Source organism: Camelus ferus, chromosome 13 (assembly GCF_009834535.1).
Source record: "Camelus ferus isolate YT-003-E chromosome 13, BCGSAC_Cfer_1.0, whole genome shotgun sequence".
NCBI lineage: Eukaryota > Metazoa > Chordata > Mammalia > Artiodactyla > Camelidae > Camelus > Camelus ferus.
In genome coordinates this window covers 61,864,357-61,874,066 of record NC_045708.1, presented here as the reverse complement: position 1 = coordinate 61,874,066, position 9,710 = coordinate 61,864,357, and the positions used below count along the sequence as shown (strand labels likewise).

Genomic DNA, 9,710 nt, shown 5'->3' with positions numbered 1-9,710 from the left:
CTGGAAAAGTCTCCTCTGTGCAGCCGTTTATTTACTTTCATATCTTAAAAGGGACTTGAGAAAGAAAGAATTCTAGATTCCATGCGACACTTCCAAAGGTATATTGTGACATGAAACCAGAAGCTAACAGTTTTGCTGCACACCTTTGCCCAGTGACATTTAATCTGCTATAAGTGAAAACATATTTATGGTGAAATCATCATAATAAATGATGATAGAAATTCTGGTAAATATGGTCACTCTATTGCCTGAGGTATGATTTCACATTTTAAGACAAGATAATAAGCATAAGCACATAATTGGATGACTCCCTTTATCAGTGGGGATTCTCCTTAGGTCCATTTATAACGGGACTTAGGTTACACGCCTTCCCCCTCAGTAACTCCTCCAATGTTGGCAATGAAGTTTTCAGGCACTCGCACCAGCACTGTTCCTTGAAATCTTGCCCATTAGTTTGCTTGAACCTCGTAAATATTAACTTGTGTTGTGCGCAGTAAGGGGGCCAATAAAACACTGCGTGTTTGATGACCAAATCATTGAAAAATGTCCTAGCGCCCCTTCCACAATATTCTGTGACACGTAGGGGTTTCAGGTTTGACTGTTTTTAACAATAAGTGTGAAATAGCCTTTGTTCTTATTACACCTTCTTCACACTCTTTGAGAGAGACATTTCCCGTACATGCAAGTAAAAGAAACACTGGGTTCTGGCTTACCGATTTATTTTAAGCAATAAATTTAGAGAAAATTCTGCTTATTTTACTTCCTTATCTTGTCTTTTTAGTAATCAACAGACGATTGCCATAAGCAGCCAGAGAACAAAGACAAGGCTCTATCAATCTTCAGTGCCTGAAAAAAAAAAAAAAAAAAGGCTCTCCATTAAAGTGTATAAACAGAAAATCAATGCACATTAAACCAACTTTCTAAGGTATAGTTTTTCTTAGATACCGAATTTGCATAAGGGAAAACAGAATTATCCTTGAAAAACTGAAAAGTATGAAAAACTACAAAATATAAAAATTGAAGGATATCTATTTATAACTCAAATCAGTCTTTTAATCATGGCAGTATTACCAAACTGAACTGGAACCAGTGAAATAAAGAGAGGAATCTATTTATAACCAAATCAAAACAAATAAAAATAAACATAGAATCAGCAGGCAAAACCATAGTGGTTTTCCATTTCTACCAACATCTTTTGTGCCAGAGATTGATGGGGCCCCTCTTCTGAGTGAGCTAAAGCAAAAATAAAAACAAACAAACAAACAAAAACAAAAAAAAAAAAAAAGGAAAGAAAGGAAAAGTAAAAGATACAACAAAATATGTGAACCTCAAGTTGGGTGGTAAGCAAGTTGCCAGAAAAACTGAGTCACTATCTCATGGCCATTTCAAATTTTCTCTCTGTGAAAGCACTCAACTGCAGTTGCATTTGATGAATACAATTCAACAGCACTTTGAAACAGATACATATATCTATTTGGACACTTTTTGGTGATTGAATGGATCCAAACTGCCAATCTTTCTGAAAGGAGGAAGTTAAATACAGAGAACAAAACCACTGCCATTGGGTCTGCGCGCTGGGATTGGAGGCTCTCGTACCCACTTTTCACACCTTGGAGCATTGAAGGTGTGAAGAATGCTCCAGAGGCAGGAAGGAAAATGAGAGTTTTAATTTTAAAAATGCAAAGCATGACTCTTTCAAATTGCTTACCACCTCCCACCTCTCATTACTATCCCCACCCCCTCCACACACACACATTCTAGTTAGAAGGCCAGCCATGCTCCTTTTGTACAGCGGCTTTGGGTAGGCAAAGTTTTAGTGCCTAAGGATCTCTCTAGTCTGCAGAAGAATAAAAGAGAAAAACAACTTAAAAATAAGCAACCACACCTTTAAAATTCTTTTTGTGTGTAGGAAAAAGTATCCTTATAACTTTACTTTCAGTGTACAAATTGTTTTACTTAAGCATTGGGTCATTTCATACTTTAGCCCAGTCATCAACTCACTATTACATCTTAGTGTTAAAACTATGCTTCAATTTCACACTGGACTGGGACTGAGATAAGGGAATAAATGTATATAAAGAGCTCTGAGACCCTTTAGTAAAGAATGACATGGTTGTATGAAGTATTATTGTAGATAGCGAACAAAAGCAATGTAAATGTCCCATTTCTGTAATAATTGACATGTTGATAGGCCAAATCGTAACTTTTAGCTTCATCCGAATTTTCAGTAAAGATCAGACCCAATCTAAATACTCTTAAATAGAATATATAGAGCTTTGGCAGTAATGATGCTCTTAGAGTTCCCCTTTTTATATGATATTTGAGAGATCACATAGCATACTCAATGGCATTGATTTTGGGATGAACTCAATTTCTGCACATCATTCAACTCTTCATAAAGGTTACAAGAAAGGTGAAAACATAGATCAAAAGAGACTGAAGGAGGTCAATAGCTTGCCATAAAGTGCCACACAGCTATCTACTTAGGGCATACGTTAATATGGTTCTGCATTGCTCATTCTCCTTGTTAAACAAGAAGGGAGAGAGAAATATCAAGTTAAGAGATTTCAGAACATTCGTGTCTTTTATAACTTCTCTTTGTACATCTTCATGGAAAAAACATGAATTTTCATTCAAATATGAACATTTTAATTTCAAATGCACAAATTGTCCCTTTAATCAAAACGATCCTCATATTCAAACATTTGGAAATGTCATCTCTTAAAGGCTAGGAATGTTGCTATGATCTTGCGCACCTGTAGAACGTACTCTGAGTCAAGAGTTCAGAGCAAGGCGTGTATACCTGTGGAGAACTGGGTCAAGGGTACACTGAGGTCTCCACAGCAGAGGGTGAAGGGTTGCTTCAACAAGCTTTCACAGCTTTGGGTCTTAGCTTATCATAACATTCTGTAAAAACCTGGAATAGAACAGGAAGGTAAATACTGGTATTCTTTTGTATTATCTAAGCCTTTTTGATTATATTGTTAATTCTATTCTGATCTCAAACTTATGAATGCTTTATCTTTTTTTTTTTTTTTTTTTGGTCCTATTTAAACTAACAGATTTATAAATTACTACTGTAGCAATAACAATCACACCATTTTTTCACTTCTGCATTGTTTTGATATTAGGTTTCAAATGAATGTTCCTCATTTGATAAAGAGAATTAAACCTGGAATGAATGTACTGAATCGGTGTGCCTGTCATGCTGATAAAATGGAGATTTTTGGTACGTATTAGCTTTCCATTGCTGCTGTGACAACTCACCACAAACATATGTCTCCACACAATACAAATGTGTTATCTTACAGTTCTTTTGGTCAGAATTCTGACACAGATCTTACTGACCCAAGGTACAGGTATCAGTGGAATTGCATTCATTTTTGGAGACTCTAGGAGAAAATTTCTTTGCCTTTGCCAGCTTCTAGAGGCCACTTGCATTCTTTGGCTTGTTGCTCCCTTTTACAACTTCAAAGCCAGCCACACAAGGTCAAGTGCTTTTCATGTTGCCGTATTTCTGGTTCTCTGCAGTCAGGAAAGGTTCTTACTTTTAAGGACTCATGTGATTAAACTGGGCCCACCTGGATAATTCAGGATAATCTCCCTGTCTCAGCCTTCTTAACTTTAATCATATATGCAAAATCATTTTGCTATGTAAAGTAACATATTCACATGTTCTGGGAATTAATGCATTGGGGATCATCATTCTTCCAACCACATAGTAATAGTCAAAGGTTGTCTGGACACCATTTTAATCTTTTGAATCATCAACAGTGTCATTCAATCTAATGATTAGGTAGCCTACCTTTGTTTCCAACAACTTATTTAAAAACATCTTTGGCCACACTTATATAAAGAGATTTCCAACATTTCTAAGCTAGCCCCAGAATTCTTAAAAGAAAAAGGGCCACCATTACTTCACTACTTCAACTTTGAGCTTTTAAATTTCAGTAACAAATGGATAAATAAACAAATAGATAAATAGTATTATTTTGGAAAAGGAGCATGTTGTCAGGATGTATCTGAGCACACAGGAAGAGAAGGACTGAAAGTGTCATGCACTTTGCCATCTTCAGCATCTCAAGCTCTTCAGCAGTACTCTCTCATACAGGAGATGGGAACGTTGCATTATGCGATCTCTAAAACGCTTGAGTTACAAAGTTCTATAATTTCATCACTTCCTGAACATCATTAGTTCCTAAAATCTATGGGAATGAAAAGCTACTGCCAAATATTTTAAAGATCATTAATGAGAAATTCTGAAATCGTAAGAGAAAGGAAATTCAAAACCAAGAATCAATACATGATAAATTTTATCAAAAAAGGTGTACAAATCATTTACATATGATAAAGACCAGTTATTTGGTTACTATTAATTTTGATTAATTGTATTTAAATAACCATTTTGAACAAAATTTTGGATTTATAGCCACCATTCAACTCTTTGAAAAATATATATTTGGACAAAGTTTTGCCTACTGATTGGCCTAAAAACCTATTAGAAAGCATTTTATTTAAGAAATGATTTCTTTAAAAATTGGTTGCAGATGGAAAAGAAGTTTGTCACAAACGTAAAGAGTAGAGACATTTCAGGAATATGGCACATTGGACTGTAGAGAGATTAACATTAGCTGGAATGTTTAAAATCACTTTGATAGAGCTGATAACTGTGTCTTGACTGTCTCTTCTGGCAAAATATCCCAGTGTTACATCTAAGAGTAACAGCATCAGACCAGAATTCTAGCTTCCGTGGTAAAACCTCATTCTGTGTCCTGAAACAGAATTCCTTTGTGATTTCCCCTGAAAATTGCTTCTTTACTTCCTGATGTTCTCCAGGCTGTCCAGTGGCAGTTACGGTACAAACCAGAAACAGTGAATTATGTGAGGTGAAATTATATGACTCAGTGTATAAATTCAGGAATATTTATTCAGAATGTCTGTAGTTACAAGTCCCAGACAGAGCCAGATCTATTCTTAACACTTCGTGGGGCTGTGATACCCCAGCACTAACGACAAGGTGATAATCTCCCTCAGGTGTCTCAGGACACTGATTTTTCTCTAAATCTGTCTTGGATCTTGATTGGTGTAACCTGTACTCTAGCAGCATGTTAATCCAATTTAACCTTACAAGACTGGTAGTGTTTTGCTCTGGACTTTTTTTGACTTGGCGTATATTGCCTTCTATTAGTATTGAACTGTTTATATTTCGATAGTATTCACTGCTAATTTTGCTAAAGGCTGTGACTCTGCTCTGACGCCTAAAAGTATTGTTCCTCTCTGGACAAGGGCTTTTTTAATGTAATCAGCTCCTATTATGGACAGTTTAATTAATCAATATTTTTAGTACTATTAAAACCCTAGAGTTGGAATGGTGGTGAGGCCTCCACAAATCTACTCCTCCCTAAAAACAACATAAAAATTGACAAAAGTTGTCAAAGTCAACTTTTTCAAACTCTGGTAATTAATCAAAGACTTGTAAAAATATGAGATAGTTATCCAAGAAAAGGTGCTGACTTTCGGTAAGAACAACAGGGTTTGTGGCATTACAGCTTTACCTCTCCCCATCCCACTCTTCTCAGCTCTGCAGAACCCTCCAAAACCGGCAGCCTCACAACCCTAGTAGCTATGAACACTGGAAGCTCTGCAGCTACTGGAAGGGAGGACCAGGGTCAGACGTCAGAACGTCCATCCCCAGAGCATTTTCATCATCTGATCGACCTGAAGACAGCTCCTTGGAAAGGCCTGTTTATAGCATGTTGTTACTGTTTTACCTGGTTGGGAACCTTCCCTGCAGGAAAACACCTCTCCCCAAAGTGTTTGTAGAAAACATTCAGCAAAGACTGCTTAACATGGGAGCTGCCTAAGGCTGCAATACAAGCTTAGCTTAAGTAAAAACTTGACTGAAAATTTAAAAGGAAGATCGTAGGGAACAAAATGTCCACAGGGGCTTTGAGAAGCTCTGACGTACTTCCGGAGCTCTAAAATTCATGCACGTATGCGGGGCTGGGTGCATGCTCTGGAAAAGACCGAGAGGGCCTCAGTCTGTCACCACTAGCTGATTTTGAGGCCTTGCTCATGTAAGAAGTAAAGAATAATAATCCCATAGATATATAGGATTAACAGATACAAATAACTGAACACTGAAGGTAAGTCCCGACAAACAGAGCTTCTTAATGAAGAGTGAAAGATGTAGCAGTTCAAGGCAATTAAGGAAATCTCTGACCAATCATTAATGGATCACTAGGTTAATCAAGGATATATTTCAGTGGCTACACATCACAGGGAATACCAGCTTTACAGAATTTGTCCATGAAAATCATTAACTAAATAAACATCAGCAGCGGCAGCGGCAATAAAAACAACAACAAAACAGCCACAAAATCAAAATGTAGGGGTGGGGTATGATTTCCAGAGCTGACACATTATATAATCCTAAAGGTCTAAAATGTCCAGCCAAAAAATTATGACACGCATAGAGAAACAGGAAAATATGGCCTGTACCTAGGGAGAAAAGTAGTCTTCAGAGGAGTCCAGGTGTTGAACTTATTAAACAAAGACTTTAAAGCAGCTGTTATAAATTTGAAATAACTAAAATAAACTATCTAAAGAATTTAAAGGAATTATAAGCACAATGTACCATCAGTATTATACGTCAATAAAGAGATAGAAATTCTAAAAGAAGAAATAAAGAAAAATCCTCTTGAATTGAAAAGTACAATAAATAAAATGAAAAATTCACTAGAGGATTTCAACAGAAGATTTGAGCTGGCAAAGAAAGAATCAATGAACTTGAAGTTAGGTCAATCAAAATTTTCCAGTTTGAGGACCAATAAGAAAAAAAGAGGGATGAAAATTGTACAGAGTCTCAATGCTTTTTGGCACACCAACAAATGTATCAACCTATGCCTAATGACAGTCTCAGAAGGAGATAAGAAAAACAAATAGGAAAAAATATTTGAGGAAATATTGACTTAAAACTTTCCAAATTTGTTTCTAAAAAAAACCAACGTTATTCTACAAATCCAAGAAATTCAACAAACCACAAATACATTAAACTCTAGGACTGCCACAGCTTGGCACATTATATTCCAGCTATCAATAACCATAGACGGATAATCTTGACAACAGCAAGAAAAAAATGACACATCATGTTTAGGGGATCTTTAATAAGATCTTTAGCTGACTTCTTATCGGAAAACACGGAGACCAGAAGCAGTGAAGTGGCATTCAAAATGCTGAAATAAAAAGATTACCAACCAAAAATTCTGTATCCAGAAAAATTATCCTTCAAAATGTTAGTCAAAAAGAGAGGATCTGTCACTAGCAGACCTGTCTCATGAGAAATACTAAGGGGGAGGCCATTAAGAAAAATTGTAAGGGCCCTAGATGGTAACTCAAATCTGCACAAAGCAAAAGAGAGCCCAGTAAAGTTAACCATATAGGTAAATATGAAAAACAGTATAAATATATTTTTTGTTTGTAACTTTTCCTCTCTGGATTAAAAACATAAATGCAGCACAAGCAATATTTATAAAGCTTTGTTAATGGGCTTACAATGTATAAAGATGTAAGGAAGGAGATGGAAGCAGAGTTATATTGGAGTATAATTTCTGTATATTGTTGAAATTGTCAGTATTAACTTAATGTAGATTGTTTTAAGTTAAGAAACTCATTTAGTCTTCAGGAAACCAGTAAGAAAACAACTAAAATTACTGTCAAAGGAACAAGGTAATTACATAGTGTACTAGAAAATATCTTTTGAGCTCAAAATAAGGCAGTGATGAGGCATGGACAGAGATATATGAGCTGTGGAAAACAATTAGCAAAATGACAGATGTGACTCTTAACTTAGAGTAATTATATTAAAAGTAATTATAATAAAAGTAAATATATTAAACACTCCAAGTAAAGCATAGAGATTGGCAGAATGGACAAAAATCATGATCCAACTATGTACTATCTACAATAAGTACACTTTATTTACAAATAAAAATAAAGTGATGGAAAAGAAAAACAGAAACAGACTTGGAGACATAGAAAACAAACTTATGACTAACAAAGGGAGACTGAGGGAGGTAGGGAGGTAGGGAGGTACAGTTTAGAAGTATGGGATTAACAGATACAAATTACTATACATAAAGTAGATAAGCAACAATAATTTACTATATAGAGAGGGAATTACATTCAATATCTTGTAATAATCTATAATGGAATATAATCTGAAAAAAATAACTGAATCACTTTGTTGTACACTGGAAACTAACAATATTGTAAATCAACTATAACTTCAATTTTTAAAAATAATCAAAAAAAGAAGAAAAGACTGGAAAAAGATATACCATGTAAACACTAGCCAAAGAAATCTGGAATAACTAAACTAATGAAAGATAAAAAAGGATAAACATATTTAACAATAGCAAAAAGGGACATTTCAAATAACAGAGGGTTAATTCATATATACACCTAATAATAGATCCCCAGAATACTTAGAGTAAAAACTGACTGAATTGAAATAGAAAATTCAACAATAATTCTTGGAGACTCAGTTAATCCACTTTCAATAATTGATAGACAACAAGGTCTAAGGTCAACAGGAATAATACGTGTCATCTAGATCAACAGACAGCCAGAGATCCACCCAACAGAATCAGAATACACATTCAATACATAGAATGTTCTCTAGGACTGATTTTAAGTTAGGCCATAAAACAAGCCTCAATAACTTTAAACAAATTGAAATCATACAAAGCACATTCTGTGAGCACATAGAACTTAACTAGAAATCAATAATAAAAGAAAAGTCTGTAAGTTCACATGTAGTGGTTATTAAACAATATTCTTTAAAATAACCGATTAAAGAAGAAATCACAAGAGAAATTTGAAATTACCGTGAAACATAACAAAAACACAAACACAACATACCAAAACACATCAGGTACCAAAAAACCAGTGCTTAGAAAGAAAAATGGAGAAGCAAATATCTATAATTAAAAGTAAAAAAGACATTAATCAACAAGCTAAAATGCCACCTTAAGAAAATGGGGCGGGGGGTAAAGATCAACCTAAATATAAAGAAATCAGAATAAAGGAGCTATTAGAGCAAGAATTTACAACATAGAAAATAGAAAAATAGTAGATAAAAACCAATGAATCCAAACAGTTGGTTGTCTGCAGCATCAACAAACTGATAAACCTTTACCTATACTAAGTAAAAGACAGACGATTCAAATTAATAAACTCAGGATTAAAAGAGGGGATCTCACTTTTCTTTAAAAAATACTTTTGAAAGAAACACTCTGAACAGCCATATGTCAACAAATAACATAACTTAGATGAAATGTAAACATTCCAAAAAATAAACAAAAAACTAGAATTGACTCATAAGAAATAAAAAATCTGAATAGATGTAAACCAAGTAAGGAGATTGAATAAGAAATTTAAACGCGGTCCACAAGAAGAGCCCAATCCAGGAACACACCACTGTTGAGTTCTATCAAACATTTAAAGAGTAATAAATACCATTCCTTCAAAAGCTCTTCCGAAGAAGAAAAGTAGGAGAGGGTGAAGAGTGAAGGAATGAGTTCTTCCCAATTCATTATGATTTTGATGCCAAAATCAGGGAAATACATCACAAGAAATGAACACCGAAGATAAAATATTTCATATGAATAGTGACACAAAGTTCCTAAACAAAATACAGCATATAAAAA

The 9,710-nt window shown here is 34.8% G+C and overlaps 1 long non-coding RNA gene across 2 annotated transcripts in view; it reads right to left on the bottom strand.

Moving 5' to 3' along the window:
* Window positions 1-710: 710 nt before the first annotated feature.
* The window catches only part of LOC116668115, a 69,286-nt gene continuing 60,286 nt past the window's right edge, over window positions 711-9,710 (bottom strand). The window contains exons 2-3 of one of the 2 annotated variants that reach the window (XR_004325187.1): window positions 2,804-2,917; window positions 711-846 (exon numbers count right to left, since the gene is read on the bottom strand). This is a non-coding gene — a long non-coding RNA (uncharacterized LOC116668115). Of the gene's footprint in view, window positions 847-2,756; window positions 2,918-9,710 lie in introns of both variants that reach the window. The other variant, XR_004325188.1, reaches the window with a different exon arrangement.